This window comes from Mixophyes fleayi, chromosome 8, assembly GCF_038048845.1.
Source record: "Mixophyes fleayi isolate aMixFle1 chromosome 8, aMixFle1.hap1, whole genome shotgun sequence".
NCBI classification, from domain to species: domain Eukaryota; kingdom Metazoa; phylum Chordata; class Amphibia; order Anura; family Limnodynastidae; genus Mixophyes; species Mixophyes fleayi.
In genome coordinates this window covers 101,155,962-101,176,156 of record NC_134409.1, presented here as the reverse complement: position 1 = coordinate 101,176,156, position 20,195 = coordinate 101,155,962, and the positions used below count along the sequence as shown (strand labels likewise).

General features: G+C 38.8%; 1 protein-coding gene across 1 annotated transcript in view; it reads left to right on the top strand.

Annotated features, from left to right (window-relative positions):
• Nucleotides 1–8,946: 8,946 nt before the first annotated feature.
• Nucleotides 8,947–20,195, top strand: part of GRAP2 (GRB2 related adaptor protein 2) — a 136,706-nt gene continuing 125,457 nt past the window's right edge. The window contains exon 1 of the mRNA XM_075183010.1: nt 8,947–9,054. The gene's annotated coding sequence lies outside the window, so the exon portion shown is untranslated. The remainder of the gene's footprint in view (nt 9,055–20,195) is intronic.

The following is a 20,195-nucleotide window of genomic DNA, read 5'->3' as shown; positions in this document are numbered from 1 at the left end:
GAAAAAATCCTGTAACCGAGAATGGGAGGATGTGATGAGAGTGGAGGAGAGACGTAGATCTTGTGCAGAACGGAGGTGTCGATTAGGGAGATATTTCGAGACAAGTGAGGAAATGTATGTCGGTGCAATTTTGTTGATGGCCTTGTATGTTAGTAGAAGAATTTTATATTGGATTCGTTGAAATACAGGCAGCCAATGTAGAGACTGACAGAGTGGCTCAGCAGAGGAATAACGGTTTGTAAGGAAAATCAGTCTAGCCGCTGCGTGCAAAATAGATTGTAGGGGTTTAAGTCTCACTTTGGGAAGACCAGTAAGGAGGGAATTGCAATAGTCGATGCGGGAGATGATGAGTGCATGAATTCATGTTTTTGCGGTGTCTTGTGTCAGATATGTGCGTATTCTGGAAATGTTCTTTAGGTGTATGTAACATGATTTAGATATAGAGTTGATGTGGGGAATAAACGACAGTTGTGAATCAAGGATTACACCTAGGCAACGAGCTTGCGGGGTGGGATTTATGGTCATGTTATCGACAGAAATAGAAATGTCAGGCAGGAAGCTTCTGTTCTTGGGTGGAAATATTATTAATTCAGTTTTTGAAAGATTGCGTTTGAGTTGGCGAGAAGACATCCAAGATGAAATGGCAGAAAGACAGTCAGTAACGCGAGACAACACAGATGGTGAAAGATCAGGAGAGGATGGATAAATTTGTGTATCATCCGCATAGAGATGATACTGAAATCCAAAGGAGTTTATTAGTTTTCCAAGAGAAGTGGTGTAGATAGAGAATAGCAGAGGACCTAGGACTGAGCCTTGTGGAACTCCAACTGATAAAGGAAGCGGAGCAGAGGTGGATCCAGAGAAATTAACACTGGAAGAGCGATTAGATAGGTAGGATGAGAACCAGGATAGGACAGTGCCTTCAAGACCTAGGGATTGCAGCGTTTGTATGAGGAGAGAGTGGTCAACAGTGTCAAATGCAGCAGAGAGATCCAGGAGAATTAGAAGAGAGTATTGGTTATTATTTATTGCTGTGATCAAATCATTGACAACTTTGGTCAGCGCAGTCTCTGTGGAGTGTTGAGAGCGAAAGCCTGACTGAAGAGGATCCAATAGGTTGTTTGCTGTAAGAAAGTGTGTGAGGCGTGTGTAGGCAATTCTCTCGAGAAGCTTGGAGGGGCATGGGAGCTGGGAGATGGGGCGGTAATTTATGAGAGAGTTAGGGTCAGAATTCTGTTTTTTTAAAATGGGAGTAATAACTGCATGCTTGAATATATATGGGAAAATACCAGTAGAAAGAGAGAGATTACAGATTTTAGTTAGAGGGGGAATGAGCACAAGAGACAGGGACATACCTATTTGTGAGGGAATGGGATCAAGAGGACAGGAGGTAGAGTAGCAAGATGAGAAGAGAGTAGAAACTTCCTCTTCATTTGTGGGATCAAATAAAGAGAGAGTGTCAGAGGGTGCTACAAAGGAATTGAGCAGATTGCTTGTCAAGGGAGATACCATTTCAAGCCTGATCTTATCAATTTTGTCCTTGAAATAGGAAGCAAGATCCTGTGCACTGATGTTAGTTGGAAGATTCAGAAGAGAGTTAAATGTGTTAAAGAGGTGTTTGGGGTTAGAAGCCTGAGCATAGATGAGAGATCGGTAGTATGCTTGTTTAGCAGTGTCCAGAGCATTTCTGTAGGAGTGGTAGATATCAGTATATGTGATGAAATCATTAGAGGCAAAAGATTTATGCCAGTGAAGTTCTGCTTTACGAGAAAGTTATTGTGGAGTTCGTGTTACTGTAGTGTGCCATGGTTGGTAACGAATTCTATGCAAAGTATGTTGTGTCGCTGGAGCCACTTGTTCCAGGGCAGTTGCTAGGGTTTGATGAAAATGGGGTACTGCCCGATCAGGGGAGGAGAATGTAGAAATTGGGGAGAGAAGGTGTTGGAGAGAGGTGGAAAACTGTTGAAAATCAATAGCGTTGATATTCCTGCGGGTACGAGGAGGCTTGGAAGAGTTTGACACTAGGGAGGGTAAAGAACTGGCGGTGAGCGCCTAGCTAATAAGGTGATGATCCGAGAGGGGGAAAGGAGTGTTAAGGAAATTAGAAACTGAGCATAGTCTAGAGAAAACAAGATCAAGACAGTGGCCATCCTGATGAGTAGCAGATTCAATCCACTGAGAGAGGTCAAGTGAGGAGGTTAGAGAGAGTAGTTTGGAAGCAGCATTGGAACGTGGATTAGAAATAGGGATGTTGAAATCACCCATGATGATGGTGGGGATATCAGTAGATAAGAAGTGAGGGAGCCATGCAGAGAAGTGTTCAAGAAATTGTTGGTGTGGACCAGGGGGGCGATAGATGACAGCAACACGCATAGAGAATGGGTTAAAAATCCTAACAGCATGTACTTCAAAAGATGTGAATGTGAGTGAAGGGTTACTTGGTAGAACTGTGAATGTGCACTGTGGGGAGAGAAGTAGTCCAACCCTCCCTCCTTGTCTGCCTCCTGGTCTGGGGGTGTGGGTGAAATGGAGACCACCATGTGAAAGGGCTGCAGGTGAGGCAGTGTCTGAATGCGTGAGCCATGTTTCTGTTATTGCTAGAAGGTTGAGGTTGTATGAGAGGAAGAGATCATGTACAGAGGTAAGTTTGTTACAAACAGAGCGTGCATTCCAAAGGGCACATCTAAAGGACTTTGGAAGAGAGGGGAGACAGGTTATGTGTTTGAGGTTTGCCAGATTTCTGTAGTGTTCAGATATATGTGTGTGGGAGAAGTGAGGGGGACCTGGATTAGGTGATATATCACCAGCTAATAGAAGCAGGGAGGAAGAAAGGTAGGAAAGATGATTGTAAGATGTGTGTCCTTTTAGTTTCTGGCGGCAGGGTGAGGCTGTTAAAGTTATTGAATTTAAATTACACAAGAGTTCATGAGTGTTCACTAGAGGTGAGTGAAGTAATAAAGGGGCAATGTGGACAGAGGTGTGTGTTGCAGGATGGGTGAGGGATGATATAGTCCTAAAGATAATGCCATGAAAAGAGAGAAAGAAAAATATTTTGGCAAGCATTGGGACTAGTAGTCAAATAGCAAAAATGAGGAATTAAAGGAATTGCCTAATTGCAATGTCCAGTGTAATCAGATAAGTAGTGCAGAGCTAGGCTGCAGCAAATGTAGTGTATTCCTGGATGTCTGGATAGTATAAAGTAATGATGTGGGGAGCCATGTGGGGGAGTGGGTGGAAGTGTTGAATGGAGAGTAATAAAGAGCAGGTAATTGAGTAGCTGAGATTTTGCAGACTCATGAGAGAGGAGATTGGTTGAAAGACAGTATAATTTATTCCTACTTGTAAAGGGAGACAAAGCTTAAATAGAATTGAAGTACAGTGGTGAGATAGGGGACTGAAATAACTGTAGCATGGGTAGGGAGTGGTTGAGCAAGTAGTACAGCAGTCTGGTTAAACAGAGTGGATTTTGCATTGAAAACAAACTGATAAATAGAACAAACTTTCATGAGATGAGAGGAAAATGAGATCAGAGTCCAAAACAGTCCTCATGTTGCATGTAGCTTGTAGCCAGAGTGAGTTGAAAACATCAGAGGTAGAATATGGAATTTCAGGTGAATACTGACTGTTGTCATTGTGAAGCTGAGTTAATAGGCAGAATGTTCTTCTCCTGTTTCCTCCAGTGTAACTCCGGGATAACTCCAAATTATGCTGTTTAAATTTTTTGTTTCACCCTTGTATCTATACACTTAGAGCTATACACACTAACTAAGCAGCCATCACTGGCTTTGCAGCCATTCTACTATGAATATATCTGCTTAACAGACACATGTGATTAGAGTACTTCATTCAAGCCCTCAATAACCCCCCCCCCAACAAACCTTAGCAGTAAAATGTTTAAACAAACAAACAGTGAAAGGACAACTTGCAATAAGGCTGTAGTAATTGCCATTAGAAATAAAACTGCATTTTCTTAATTCGGATCAGACTGTTTGCAAAAGGCAATAGGGCTGTAGTAATTACCATTATCACATCTAGGAAACATTGCCAGTGCCACACAGCAGTGTCAAGAAAGAAAAGCGGTGCAAGATAGAATTGTCCTTGGGCCCTCCCACCTACCCTTATGTTGGATCTTAAAAAGGACATGCACTGTTTAACAAGCCAAGCACTTCAGCAACAAGGAGTGCCACTTTTGTGGCTGAATGCTTGGTTTGTTTGGGTCCCCACAAAACAAGCTAACAATGGGCTTAAGGCAGCTAAGTTAACAGTGCTGTCAATTAATTATAGAGTGGCACAATGTAGTTGTCATCATCTTCAGCCTCTTCCTCACCCTCATCTGTGTGTACATCATCATCACACAATATTAATTCATCCCCGTTGGAATCCACCATTACAGAAGTCTCTTTAACAAAAATGTAAGAAAAAGCTTTTACCTTTTTAAAGAAAAAAACACCTCTCTAATAAAGGTGAAAGTTTACTGTAGAAAAAAATAAAATTGCCAACATGCCATTATACCCAAAATATTAATAAGCATTCCAGCATCGGCTACCTTCCTTCTCTCAGCTAGTTCCCACCACCTGCAATCTACACTCTCATCATCCTCACCCTCATCAGTGTGTACATCATCCTCACACAATACTAATTCATCCCCGCTGAAATTTACCATTACAGAAGTCTCTTTACTTTGATATAATTGCTGGTAAAGGCCTTCCTTCTGGAATTTGTAGTTCATTTTGATGAACATCATATTTTCCTCCTTTTTAGGAAGTAGCCTCCTACGCCGATCACTGACAAGGTTCTCGGCTGTGCTGAAAACTCTTTCCGAGTACACACTGGAGAGTGGGCAACTTAGGTGTTGCAAAGTGAGATTGTACATGGGTCTCCAAATTGCCTTTTATTCTCCCAGTATGTAAAGGGACTGTCTATTTCTATGCTGTCATTAAATAATCCTCCACCATCCTTTGGATGTTGATTGTAGGATCAGGTGGAGTTACGGCAGAGGTGCCACGATTTTTGGGCAATTCTTTTAGACCAGACCAGATATCAAAATGTTCTGCTGACTCATCTGTATCATCCCTGGGTCACTTTTAAAAGCTTAGTTTTTTTCTAGCTGGAGTAGCCTGAGAAGCTGAAGTAGGAGACGCCATAGTGTCACGTACCACTTGAACAGTCCACTTGCTCCCTAGGAGCTCATTGCATCTCTTGAGAACTGGGACAGTTAGAAATAAAGAAAAGGCATAGCTATTAAACCTAGGATCAAGCATAGACGCCAAAATGTAGTAATCCGATTTCAAGATGTTACTAACTTTTGGATCCTTGTGAAGCGAATAAAGTACTTGATCTAAAAGTCTGACATACTTAGCCTAATTGCTTTGTTTCATCTCCTTCTTCAATTTCTCAAGCTGCTTTTCCAATTAAGGTAATAACTTTGCTCAAGCTAGAATTGTTTGATCTCACTTCACAGGTGACTACTTGGAATGGTTTCAGCACCTTGAAGGCATCATTACCGGCAATTACATCAAAGTACAGATACTTCTGTAATGGTGGATTCCAGCAGGGATGAATTAGTATTGTGTGAGGATGATATACACACTGATGAGGGTGAAGATGAGGGTGAGGATGATGACAGTGTAGATACAGGTGCTGGGATTTAGCTGAGAGAAGGGAGCTGGCTGATGCTGGTATGCTTGTTAATATTGTGAGTAGAATAACATGTTGCCAACAGGAAACTTTCACCTTTATTAGAAGGTGTTTTTTCTTTAGAAAGGTAAAAGCTTTTTTTTAAAATTTTTGTTTCACTGACTTAAAACCACTATGCACTTGAACATAGGCTTTAGCAGATGACATGATAGATTAGTATCATCATGACTGGTGCCAGCAGCTGCTTGGTGCTCCTGGTCTTCTGTGGACTAATGTGAATCCATATCGATGGCACATAGCAATGTGTCTGGAGACTGGAGAGTGACAAGAACACTGCTACCCCTGTTTCTGTGTGACCAATGGCACTGAGACTGGAGAGTGACAAGAACAATGTGACTGGAGACTGGAGAGCGACAAGAACACTGTTACCCCTGTTTCTGTGTGACCAATGGCACTGAGACCCATATGTTAAAAAGGTTTAACAAACTCACACAGAAACAGGAGGGGTAGCAGGTACAGTTTAACAAACCAAGCACTTCAGCAACAAGCAGTGCCACTTTTGTGGCTGAAGTGCTTGGTTTGTTTGGGCTCCCACAATGCAAGCTAACAATGGGCTTAAGGCATCTAAGCTAACAGTGCAGTCAATGAACTGTAAGACAGCTACAACAATGTGACTGGAGAGTGACAAGAACACTGCTACCACTGTTTCTGTGTGACCAGTGGCACTGAGACTGGGGAGTGGCAAGAGCAATGTGACTGGAGAGTGACAAGAACAATACCGCCCCTCTTGTTTCTGTATGAGCAATGGCACACAGCTATGTGACTGGAGAGTGACAAGACACTGTCACCCCTCCTGTTTCTGTATGAGCAATGGCACTCAGCAATGTGACTGGAGAGTGACAAGACACTGCCACCCCTCCTGTTTCTGTATGAGCAATGGCACTCAGCAATGTGACTGGAGAGTGACAAGACACTGCCACCCCTCCTGTTTCTGTATGAGCAATGGCACACAGCTATTTCACTGGAGACTGATAAGAATAACACTGCCACCCCTCCTGTTTCTGTATGAGCAATGGCACAGAGCAATGTCACTGGAGACTGATGAGAAGAACACTGCCTTCTCTCCTGTTTCAGTGTGAGCTATGGCACAGTACAATGTCACTGGAGACTGCCAAGAATACTGTCATCACTCCTGTTTCTGTTGTAGTTATGACACTGGCTAACTGCACTGGAGACTGCCAAGAACGCTGCTACCTCTTCTTTGTCTGTCTGTGAAATGGCAGCGGATCTCTGTGAAGGGCAGTACATATAGAATCCAAAACTCACAAGATCTGATGACGCAACAATGGCATTTTGCCTCGTATTCAGTTCCGAGGGTGCGCGAAATTACCGAGCCAGGCTGGCTCGGTAGTCGGATCTGCGATGTTCGGGTGGCCTTGGAAAACCAAGCCCGAGCATCTCTACTTCAGACTTCCTCACACTACATTTAACAGGATTGAGGAATAAAATAATATGATGATATTATTATAGCTTCTGGAGCTATACTTTACTCAGAAATATAGTTATACTGAACTACCATTATATACTGTTTATACTAAATCAGCTTTACTATATACAATTTCACTAAACATAATTGATCATTTTTTACTGCTTTTCTCATTTGGCATTATGTTAAAAAAAGGGGAATACTATATTATTTATTTTATTTTTTTTACACGGTTATTCTTTCACTACATGTTTAGTAAATATATTGGTATATGTGACAAAGAGAACCAGCTTTAATTGCAAAGTTACAGTGGCGGAACTACCATTGGCATGGCAGTTGCCGTGCACCGGGGCCCATGGAGATAATGGGGCTCGCTGCATGGCAAATGCAGAGAGTCAGGAGCCCCGGTTTCCTCCTCTTCGTCTCCGTTCACCAGGGCCCACATCTCGCTAGTTCTGCCTCTACATAGTTACATTTATTAACAAGAATGACAGCTGCTTCACTGGCCATGGTAAAATCAAGTAACGTCCACAGACTCCAGTGGAACCTAGTGACTATAGTTTGAGGAAACATTGTAGATTATATGCTCAGCTTTACCAAGCAATAACATATCTCAGAAACAAACAGTTTTGCTTTTGACTTGTTATTGTAGAGTGAATTGAGGTTGCACTCTCAGGAGCAATGGTTCAGTTTGCTTTCACTGTGTGTAAGCAATGGGTGCACTTTAAATATGCCATCATTTTCATGTTATAGCTGAGTCTTTATTATAGCAAAGTATATGTCTTTAAAGTACATCAGTATTATGGTTAAATATACTACTTAGACAGAATTGACCCAAACAATAAATTCCAGCAAACCGAAATGGAAATGGCTGATCCCAGCCACCTTATGTTGATGGATTTTGTGAATTGGGATCAGACAATATCAAAAGCAGAGTATCAGGCTATTTTACAATAATGTATTGTAAGGAACAGTTTAATTTAAGGAGTGAGGGATTTGTATTATTTTTACTAAAGCTGTAATGAATAGATTCCCACAGTGCTCTCTTTATCTTATATCTAAAAAACTGTAAAGAATTAGGGATAGATTTACTAAACTGCAGGTTTGAAAAACTGGAGATGTTGCCTATAGCAACCAATCAGATTCTAGGGCCTGATTCATTAAGGATCTTAAGTGAAGAGGTATCTTATTTCAGTCTCCTGGACAAACCCATGTTACATTGCAAGGGGTGCAAACTATTTTTATGTTTTGCACATAAGTTAAGTACTGACTGTTTTTTCATGTAGCACACACATACTTGATAGCTTATTTGTACACTGAAATTTAAAGTTGATATTTGTGTGCTACATGAAAAAACAGTCAGTATTAAACTTATGTGCAAAACAGAAAAATTATTTGCATCCCTTGCAATGTAACATGGTTTTGTCCAGGAGACTGAAATAAGATACCTCTTCATTTAAGATCCTTAATGAATCAGGCCACTAGTTATCATTTGTTTAGTACATTAATTACAGCTAGATTCTGATTGATTGCTATTGGCAATATCTCCCCTTTCTCAAACCCGCAGTTTAGTAAAAATACCCCTTAGAATTTTGCAGCAAATTGTGATATGCTGATTTGTATCCAAGTTAGTCACGAATGTTATCAATATGCAGCTTTTATTGAAATGTGTGTGTCTGGGATGATGAAAGAAGAGAGAAAAAAAAATGCTAACTTTTGTAAATTATTTTCTAACCACCCAATGCTGTGATCTCTGTGAGATTTCCTGTGTGGTTTCAACGACTTCTGATTGGGGCATTGTGGGAATTGTAATGCAGAAGGAGAATCTAACCATTTGTCGAAAAATACCTTAACTCTGGTAGAAGCAATATATTGTTATTTTAGAACTTGTGGAGACTAAATGCAGAAGAAATAACGAAGCAATATTAAAGGTAAGGCAGAAATTGCATATATTTCCTTTGTGGGAGGGTGAAGTTTATGTAATCTCTGATAGTTGAAGTGGATTGGAAACATAGCCTTGCAACGGACTGCGGGTTCTTTACATGGCATAAGGCTTATTTGCATTGTGGACAGTAAATGTGCCTCATAGCTTGACTCTCACTTTGCATGCAGAGCAATGTATCATGCACATAGACCAGCAAGAGGTGTTCTGGTTTTGTTTTGGTAAAGGTGTGAAAGTTTCAGAAAGATTACAAATGTATTGATTGATTGAGAGATGTAAAGTATATTATCCCATTATGGAAATAATAATATAACACTTTGGCAAGCTAAGGCAACTACAGGGAACTTTTTTTTTTTTTTAAATGGCACTGAATTTAATTTTTAACTCCTCAATATCAAAACCAGTGGGGAACCTAACCAGGAACTTTACTGTTTATGTAAAGGTTTCCTTTGCATTTTGAACCCTATCAGCAGCAATGTATGGATCATAACTGAGTGTAATTTGTATGTTTTACTGAGTTTTTGTGGGGGTACTGCAGTTTCAAATCATACTAGCAAGGTACTTGGCGTCTGACAAAAATGGATCCTTGTGTGTGATAGGGAATTTTGACTGTAAGCTCCAATAGAGAAGGGACTTATGAGAATGATCCCATAGAATAGCATCTGAGTGTACGCAAATGGCTTCCTGACCATCTACAATGTAGAGTCCTATTGGGAGAAAGTTGTTATATAAATATAAATAAAGAAAAAAAATAATTGTGATAGATGTAATGGAGATCCCAGGAGTATTATCCTTTTGCAAAACCCATTACCAGGTTTTACTTGCACCTATCTAGAGATAGTCTTGAGCTGGATCGAACAGCAGAGTCTTTGATGGTGTTCAGAATGTCACAAAGCCTCGGTGGGCTGCCAGTTGGACTGTCTTGCACTATTTAATATTATCACATCACAATTCTAACTAAAAGGAAAATCTTTCCTGGTTTGTAAGTATATGAGAATGATCAGTGCTGTAATGCTGTGCATTGCTTCATTAAGAAACTGGATTATTCACATGTTGCAGTCTTCCAATTCCTAGACAGGTCTACAAATTACTACTGGATCAACTGAAGTGAATGCGTGTAACTGATTTCCAGAATAAAGTGCTGTCCCATGCTTGAATGGAATCCAGAAAATAATTTCTATTGTAAATACAAAAATCAGGTAGATAGGTCTGACAGCGGTAATAGTGACACATTAATAGATACTGTTATTAAGTTTTTACATCAGCCGTGCTCCTAGTTCTATATTATATAATTTATCATATCTAAATGACATATATATGATACACTTATATCAAATAAAGCCTCATTGTTAAGGATATGTATATTCTCAGTTAAGGCAGTCATGGGCATTTATAAGCTTACTTAGGGGCAACAAAGTGAGTGCGTTGAAATCTAATAATCACCTGCCATCTATGTCTAAACTCATATAAATACTTAAAGCATATCATTGAGTTAAAAATGTACAATTAATGTTAAAATTAAAGTAAATATATAATGTGTTAGCGCAGAACAGTGAATTTGATTATGGGCATTTCAACATGAGATATCATGTGAACATAATTATGTAATGACCACAGATGGGAAACTAGCTATGGGACTACAAGTCCCAGCATGACTTGCCAGCAGTAAGGTGGAAGTTTAGTTTTACAACAGCTGGAGACAATGCTTGCTTCTTGTTGAATGGCATCTGGGTTTGTGGACCTGGTATGACCACAACCTATCTATATATATAAGGAGAGATGTTGGGTCACCTGTAACCCAGAATCCCTCGCTTCCAAAGAAGACAAATGTAAAAGGACATTCCTGTGATGTAATTAACTGCATTGGATCTATTTGTGACAAAAAATGGGAGACCTACTAGAGTCTCAAGTGTCGATTCAAAACAAGGAAAATAGGATAAAGAAATTGGAACATAAAAGTGAAAAAAAGTAAACATATACTATTGGTCCTGGCCTTTACCTACCTATAACCTTATGAATATATGTCTGGAAACCTCATAATCAGGAGAATTAGTTGATATACTGTTGATGTAGTTGTCATGGATTGTGATATTTGCATAAAATGAACTGTGGGTCTAATTCAGAGAAAGCAACACAGTACAGTTGTAAGAGGGCGCAGGTACATCAAGTGTAACCTCTCATAAATTATAATTCCATAGAGTTGTCTTCCATAGGAAGAAAAATCCCTATGTGACAGTTGCCAATGTACCATCACAGTGGAAAAAAATTGGATAAATTGTGCCTATAATGTCCTCTACTTATTATAGTTACAGATATATTTATTGTAATGAAGACACCCAAACCATTTTTAAATTCGGTTTGTCAACTACTTTATGAGATACTAAATTCTAAGGTTTAACCAGCTTTGCAATAAATAACCCACTTCTGTGTGGATGCCAAAACTGTCTTTCTTCTATTGGTAATTGATTAGACAAATCGGTTTATTGACCACAAATATATTTATACATATTAATTAGATCACCTCTAAGAAACCTTTATGACAAAGTAAATAAACCTAGTTATTGTAACTTCTCGTGTGTTTTTTTGAATTTATTAAGGAGACAAACCGCAAAATGCTGTTGAGTTGTCCTATGTTCTTCTTCCAGTGGAGTTCCCAAAACTGTACCCTGTATTCAAAATGTGATTTAACTAGTGACTTATTTAATTGTAACACTATATTTGCATCATGGGGATTTATCCCCCTTTCTGAGCTTCCTATAATTTAATTTGTTATTGCAGCTGCTGCCTAGTACTGTTTGCTGCTACTCAGTTTTCTGTAAATTAGCATCTCTAAGTCCTTTTCAATCTCATTGTTCCCTAGTAGTATTCCATATAATATGTAAATAGTATTCTTATTAAACAGAGAAAGGACCAGGGCACCCGCAGGCTTCAGCAAAGTTTACATCTAGCCAAATTTATTCACGTTTGACAGCTTAAGACATAGCTGAAAATAATAAAATGCACAATAGTCTCAGATTGACCTCCTTCCTCAGGTAAAAAACATGTGAATAATATTAGTATTATTATTACCATGGCCTAGGTGCATAAACCTACATTTATCTACATTAAATTTAACATGCCATATCAAGCACTTATTTTCTGTTTTGTCCATCTTCCTGCAGTAAATTATTGTTCACCTTTATGTTAATTATCAGGGGCAGGCTGGGCTGGAGGGCAGGGGGCATCTGCCCCCCCCCCCCCCCGGGCTGGTCCTATGGTGGGCTACCTTGCGCTGAATCACTGTGTCACCTGCATTTTTTTTATCCTTTAAAATGTTCCCAATAGGCTGCTGAGTAAAGTCTTGTCCACCCATGCTAAAATTTGCCAGCCCTTCCCTGTTAAATATGCTACGTAGATTATTGTCATTTGAAAATATTGACACCTTACTTTTTAGGCCATCTGAAGGTATAGTTTTGATATTGCCCCATTCTAATGCCTATAAAATAATATATATTTTTTCCAACATGGTGCCAAATAAAAGCTCTACTTTTTTTAAAAAAAAGAAAATATAAAATTTGCTAAGTTAATTAAAAAACATATTTCCGGCAAAGCCAACATTGAACAAATACTTACAAACTGTTCCCGTCACGAAGGTGCAAATCAGCTCTCGATTAATAAATATTTGCATTGTCACAGCAATAATGACTGCGTATATATGTCTGATGATCGTTTAAATAGATCGCAAGTGGCTCTCGATTGTCATACAATGAGATTGATTTACTAACGTGGAAGAGACTCATAACATAGATTAACAGTAGGTAACATAAAGTCCATTTACATGATTGCACCCCTGCCAAGGATAAATTATATTATTTTATGAATTAATACATTAATAATAAGTATATTAAAAACTTGAAGACAGAATAAATCTGATGTCTTCTTTATTTGACCGAAGATTATTCCCACCTCCTGGAATTAATTTAACACTTATTTTTTTGATTGGTATTTTAATGATGACTTGACCTCTATTAGACTGTACAAATGCAGGTATTCTTAGGTATGCAGAATAATTAAGGTTCAATATGCAGATTCACATATTTTCATATGCTTCATTGAATATTTCTAGAAAAATGACATGACTACAATAATACAATATGTATAACTAATAAATAAGGCATTTCCTATTAATTGCTTATATTTAGAATTTCATGTATAAATGAAAGATGTTTATTTGAAGTAAGACATAAGTCCTTCTTAATACATATTGTACAAGAAATAGCTTGTTTTTGGCCTATATTGTTCCATTGCCTGTAAAATGGTTAATATGTATAGGATGTATTGTGGTGCAGTACATACCACCGCAATTAATACGTATTTAGGTAATTATTAATTTGTATGATTGGTAACAAGATTCATCATAAATGTGTATATAAATAAGAAACCTTGTAACTTAATTAACAGCATCCAGTAAGATAGTATGCATGGGCCTGATTCATTAAGGATCTTAAATGCAGAGGTATCTTATTTCAGTCTCCTGGACAAAACCATGTTACATTGCAAGGGGTGCAAATGAGTGTTCTGTTTTGCACATAAGTTAAATACTGACTGTTTTTTCATGTAGCACACAAATATCAACTTTACATTTCAGTGTACAAATAAGCTATCAAGTATTTGTGTGCTACATGGCAAAACAGCCAGTATTTAACTTATGTGCAAAACAGAACACTCATTTGCACCCCTTGCAATGTAACATGGTTTTGTCCAGGAGACTGAAATAAGAATCCTCTGCATTTAAGATCCTTAATGAATCAGGCCCCATGGGCCTGATTCATTAAGGAGAGCAAAGCATAAAAAAGGAGTATCATTTACACCTGGGCAAAACCATGTTGCATTGGAGGGGGAGGTAAATTTAAAATGTGGGGACAGATTTATAGTTGGGGTAGGGCATGTCCTAGATCAACATTAAATTTCAGTGTAATAATAAAGGTATTAAGTTTTTGTGTGTTAGATGAAAAAACAGCCAGTATTTAACTTATTTGCAAAATAATAAACTAATTTGCACCCCTTGCATTGAAACATGGTTTGTCCCAGAGAACATTTACTCCTTTTTTGCCTTAATGACTCAGGCCCCATGTCTTTAATGTTGAAGAAAATTTCCCCTTATCTAATATTTTGCAAAATATTACATTCTTCTTTAATTTGTACAATAACGACATAATATACAGTTAATAGTAATCAATAAATAAAAATGATAATTACTGGTGGACAAAATGCACTGTGGATAAGTGATGCTCAATATATTTTGTATATAAATCCGCTTATTAGCTTTAACCCAATTACAACAGACAATATGGATTACTTTTTCTCTTTGGTTTGCTGATTATCACTATGTTATTAATAAAACAAGATGTCTTATTTTCATTAATCGTAACATAAGATATAAACTCATGTTTTTGAAACACACAAGGCATATTTAACAGCGCATATCAGTATTTTATGATTTGATTTTTCTCCATTATGAACTTGATTTTATCTATATCTATCTATCTATCTATCTATCTATATATATATATATATATATATATATATATATATATATACATATATATATATATATATATATATATATCTGTCTATCTATCCTACTTTCTTCATTGCACAATTATCAAACACCGACACACAAACACACACACACACACACCCATATATGTGTATATATGTATGTATATGTATATATATATATATGTATATATATATATATATATATATATATATATATATATATATATATATATATATATCTGCATATATAATATATATATCTGCATATATATATATTTATAGTATATTACAGTACCAAGACCTTGTCGGGCACGGGGCAAGTATTACTTTACTTAGCTCTCAGTTCCCTCTGGAACTTGTAAAGAGTTTTCTTGAAAACAAAAAATGTTTCCACTGGTAGAAGAGCCTGTTGGAGGGTTATTTCAGTTTCAGCATCTGGTGAGTAAGATCAGGGATCTGTTAGGGCTCAGTATAATTTTAGATCTTGAGTTAGGTTTATGGTTACATGTGAATTATGGCTTGGACTAGGTCTAGGGATAAAATTAGATGGAGGTTCAGATTTTGGGTTGGACAATATAAATGTCTGAAACCATCATCATCATCAACATTTATTTATATAGCGCCAGCAAATTCCGTAGCGCTTTACAATTGGGAACAAACATTGATAAAACAATACTGGGTAATACATACAGACAGAGAGGTAAGAGAACTCTGCTCGCAAGTTTACAATCTATAGGACAATGGGAGTTAGAAACACAAGGGCATGTGCTACATCATATTGCACAATGGACCAACTAGAACATAAAGGTAAAAGTATTGAGTGGGCTGTGTGTGTTGCAATGTTGGTCAGAGGGTTGTTGTCTTGCGTTAACTGTGTAGAGGATGGTAATAGGGTAATCTAGGGAAATTAAGATGGTGGTTAAGGAATATCATAACCTTGTCTGAAGAGGTGGGTTTTCAGTGAACGCTTGAAGGTAGGTTTGAAGACTAGAGGAAAGTCTTATTGTGCGTGGGAGGGAATTCCACAAAAATCCTGTAACCGAGAATGGGAGGATGTGATGAGAGTGGAGGAGAGACATAGATCTTGTGCAGAACGGAGGTGACGAGTTGGGAGATATTTCGAGACCAGTGAGGAAATGTATGTCAGTGCAATTTTGTTGATGGCCTTGTATATTAGTAGTAGAATTTTATATTGGATTCGTTGAAATACAGGCAGCCAATGTAGAGACTGACAGAGTGGCTCAGCAGAGGAAAAACGGTTAGTAAGGAAAATCAATCTAGCCGCTGCATGCAAAATAGATTGTAGGGGTTCAAGTCTGACTTTGGGAAGACCAGTAAGGAGGGAATTGCAATAGTCGATGCGGGAGATGATGAGTGCATGAATTAATGTTTTTGCGGTGTCTTGTGTCAGATATGTGTGTATTCTGGAAATGGTCTTTAGGTGTATGTAACATGATTTAGATATAGAGTTGATGTGGGGAATAAATGACAGTTGTGAATCAAGGATTACACCTAGGCAACGAGCTTGCGGGGTGGGATTTATGGTCATGTTATCAACAGAAATTGAAATGTCAGGCAGGAAGCTTTTGTTTTTGGGTGGGAATATTACTAATTCAGTTTTTGAAAGATTGAGTTTGAGTTGGCGAGAAGACATCCAAGATGAAATGGCAGAAAGACAGTCAGTAATGCGAGACAACACAGATGGTGAAAGATCAGGAGAGGATAGATAAATTTGTGTATCATCCGCATAGAGATGATACTGAAATCCAAAGGAGCTTTCTAGTTTTCCAAGAGAAGTGGTGTAGATAGTGAATAGCAGAGGACCTAGGACTGAGCCTTGTGGTACTCCAACTGATAAAGGAAGCAGAGCAGAGGTGGATCCAGAGAAAATAACACTGAAAGAGCAAATAGACAGGTAGGATGAGAACCAGGATAGGACAGTGCCTTCAAGACCTAGGGTTTGTAGCGTTTGTATGAGGAGAGAGTGGTCAACAGTGTCAAATGCAGCAGAGAGATCCAGGAGAATTAGAAAAGAGTAATGGTTATTATTTTTTGCTGTGATCAAATCATTGACAACCTTGGTCAGCGCAGTCTCTGTGGAGTGTTGAGAGCGAAAGCCTGACTGAAGAGGATCCAACAGGTTGTTTGCTGTAAGAAAGTGTGTGAGGCGAGTGTAGGCAATTCTCTCGAGAAGCTTGGAGGGGCATGGGAGCTGGGAGATGGGGTGGTAATTTACGATACGAGAGAGTTAGGGTCAGAATTCTGTTTTTTTTTAAAATGGGAGTAATCACTGCATGCTTGAATAGTGATGTAAAAATACCAGTAGAAAGAGAGAGATTACAGTTGATAAAGCTAAGCTTTATATTTATTTTTTAACATTAATGTTTTAACTTTAGATTTTGTATAAAAAAGAGGAAACTTTTGTTTTTGAAACAGGTCTATTCCTTTCTTACAACACCAATAAACTGAGACAGAAGCTCTCCTGCCCAGATTCCATTATTGAGAAGTTTAATAGTGAGAGGCAGGGAAATGCCTCCTTTACATCTGTAATAAAACACTGTTCATTAGACAGTTATGGAACATCTTTTTTTCCCAATTTGTTAATACTTTTGATTATGTGCAGTGGTCACTGGCCTCGACCTTTAACTTCCAAATCTGATGTCCCTCTCATTAGCTAAGGGTTCACTAGCTGGTGGTAGAGGATTTGGACACTTTGCTGCATATTTGTAATTGAATTTCACTTACCTACCAGTAATTGTCTGACAAAATTGCTCGGGATTGTGTATCTAGACTTACAGATGCATCTTTACCACTGAACTTCATTGAAGACTAACAAGTATGTGGTGTCAAAATATTTGGTTGAAGTATATCTTTTTATCATTTATTTGTTTTTACATTTTTGGTGGACCTAATGAAAGTGGTAATTTTAATAGTACTGTTTAACTTGATATGAAAATTCATGAAACGTTGGGTAATGAAACACCTGAAACTGTGATGGTAACCACAATTTCCTTGCGTATGATGATATAATCTGATTTTATAAATTACCAACTATGAACTAATGTTAGGGGCACATAATGCAATCTCTTTTTATTTACTGCTACTTATTACTGGAATTGATCTAGCAGAATGCAACCACATGATTCTTAAATCTGTAGTGCTGCTGTTAAAGGGTAGAGTGAGGGTGGGATTGAATTACAGAGTGGGGGATTTTGAAATAGTTCTACTGTCCCACACAACCAAGACTTTATCTGGATTGTGGTTACAGGCTTGGGGTATGTCTAGCATCACAGTGGTGCACACGGAATTACAAGTAAGAAAGAAGGGGGGCATGAAGTGCTAGTAATGCCCACACTGGTTATTCCATTTCCATGCGCTGCCAGACTCCCTCTCTCTGGTTAGGCTACACCTAAATTTATCAACATATTTTTATACAAGTTAACCCGTGCATGATACTCATGCATTCTAGTCAAATCAAGCTACTTAAGGTGTTAAAAAGGTTCTTGTCATGCATTTGGGCCATAGCACAGGCCTCAATCACCAACCACTCCCCACTGTCACCCCTGGCAACCACCAACCACTCCCAACTGTCACTACTCCTTCAAGAAATATATATATATATATTTTAAATCTTTATAAAGACTTTTAACAATTAACAAATTAAATTAACAAATTAAAAACATCTTAGTATACCAAATTTCAGCCCTTTCTGAATTTTTTTTCCCACACACACTAAGAATTTAGTAGGTCAGTGTATAACTCCGCCCAGCAGGTGGCGCTGCAGCTTGGTTTTATTTTTTCCACACACACACACACATTTATATTATAGATTCTCCATTATAATGACAACTGTTTTACCCTCAAATATGTGTGTCAATTTATCAAATATTCTCTAATTTGTATTAATGTACCAGAGTGTATATCTTCTTATATGTAAAAGTATTTTCCATGCATTTCCTCATGGTATTTCAACACATTTAAATACACATGATTATATTTTTGTGACTGTCCAAAACATTGTAAAGCAACATGGAGCATCTGGTCAAAGAGGAAGCCCCAGGACTGGATGTGAGCATCTTGTGATCAGCTGTCTGAGAAACCCCTGATTATACACATAATATAGTTTGGGAAACCCTGAATTTAGATCAGTAATGAGTAATTTTATTTTTCTTGGAAATGGCCAGGTATAAAAATGTCTCATAATTGTTAGGAACCCCTCCAGCCGGCACAACACAACCCGGAGTCTACTCTGCCAATCAGGTGTTCACTGGAGCCCCTGATGGTGGGGACAGACTGGGCTGCAGACTGACAGAGGGTCGTGAAGTGTGTACCGGCTGGGGAGAACCCAGGTAAGCAGAGTGAGGTCCATGCAGAGGTCAAGGGCCGGCAGCAAGTTACAATTCCAGTTAACAAGCCGGGGTCAAGGGTCACAGGCAAACAGGAGAAACAGTAAACAGGCCAAAGGTCAGGGTCACGGGATACACGAGCGAAGTCCAAATCCAAGCCAAGGGTCACACACGAGAGTTCAGCAGAATACAATACACAGGAACAGGAACAAGCAGGTCAGCAGACTGGGAGTCAGAAGCTATAACCAGCAATGATGTAGCAGACCTCATTGCCTTAAATAGTAACCCCAACCAATCAGAGCCTAGCTCTGCAAGAATACAGCCCATTGTATTAATTAGCCCGCAGGTTATCTAGATGCGCAGCAGTTCCCTTTGCTGGGACGCGGCGATCTCACACTCAGCGTCCCGACCGTTGCCTAGGCCGGGACGGAGGTAAGGGAGTCGCGACGGCTGGGCACCGCCGCGGCTCGTAACAATAATGGTAGGTGGTGGAGATTTTGGAGGTAATCAAGAAAATGAAGTGTTATCCTGTGGTAGAAAATCAACTGCACAATGTCACTGGGAGACATACAAGTGATAAACAAACCTTGTCCACTTGCTCAGTCCCGAAAAAATTAGTCTTATGTTGCAGCGTATGCACAAAATGTCATTTTAAATGATCAATGTCCTACTCAGAAAAGAAAATCTGGTCAACTGTTGTCCCCGACTTATGTTTAGTCCCTTTTACACCGATGTATGTGCCTCTCACATATGCACATAGCTCTTGCTCAGGTTTCTCCAGGCTTGCACCATCTGTAATGTATCCTCAGGTTTTGTGGGTGAAAGTTTGAAAATGTTCCCGTGCACATGAAAGTTTGAAAACTAGGAGACTCTTTAGTCTCCCAGTCTGAACTCTGGCCAGCATAATATTTGATTGCAACTCTCTCAGTGTTCCTCCTGCCAGTGCTTGTTCAGCTTAATCCAGTAGGCAAGTCCAGGTTATAGATATAGACACACTAAGGTGCTTAGCTGTAGTGGGAGGTTGCATGCATGAGTACTGCAAAACACGATGCCTAGTAAGCCGATAAACAATATTAATATATATCCTATCATCTCAGTGAAATACTGTTGTCCCTTGATGTCCTGTGGGATGAAGTCTGGAGTGTTGTTGCACCATGAGTCCACAGTAGTGGTGTCTCAGATGTGGAGTAGTGTTCTGGAGTTGAATGATGTGGCCACTACGGAACATGAGAAAATAGATAGT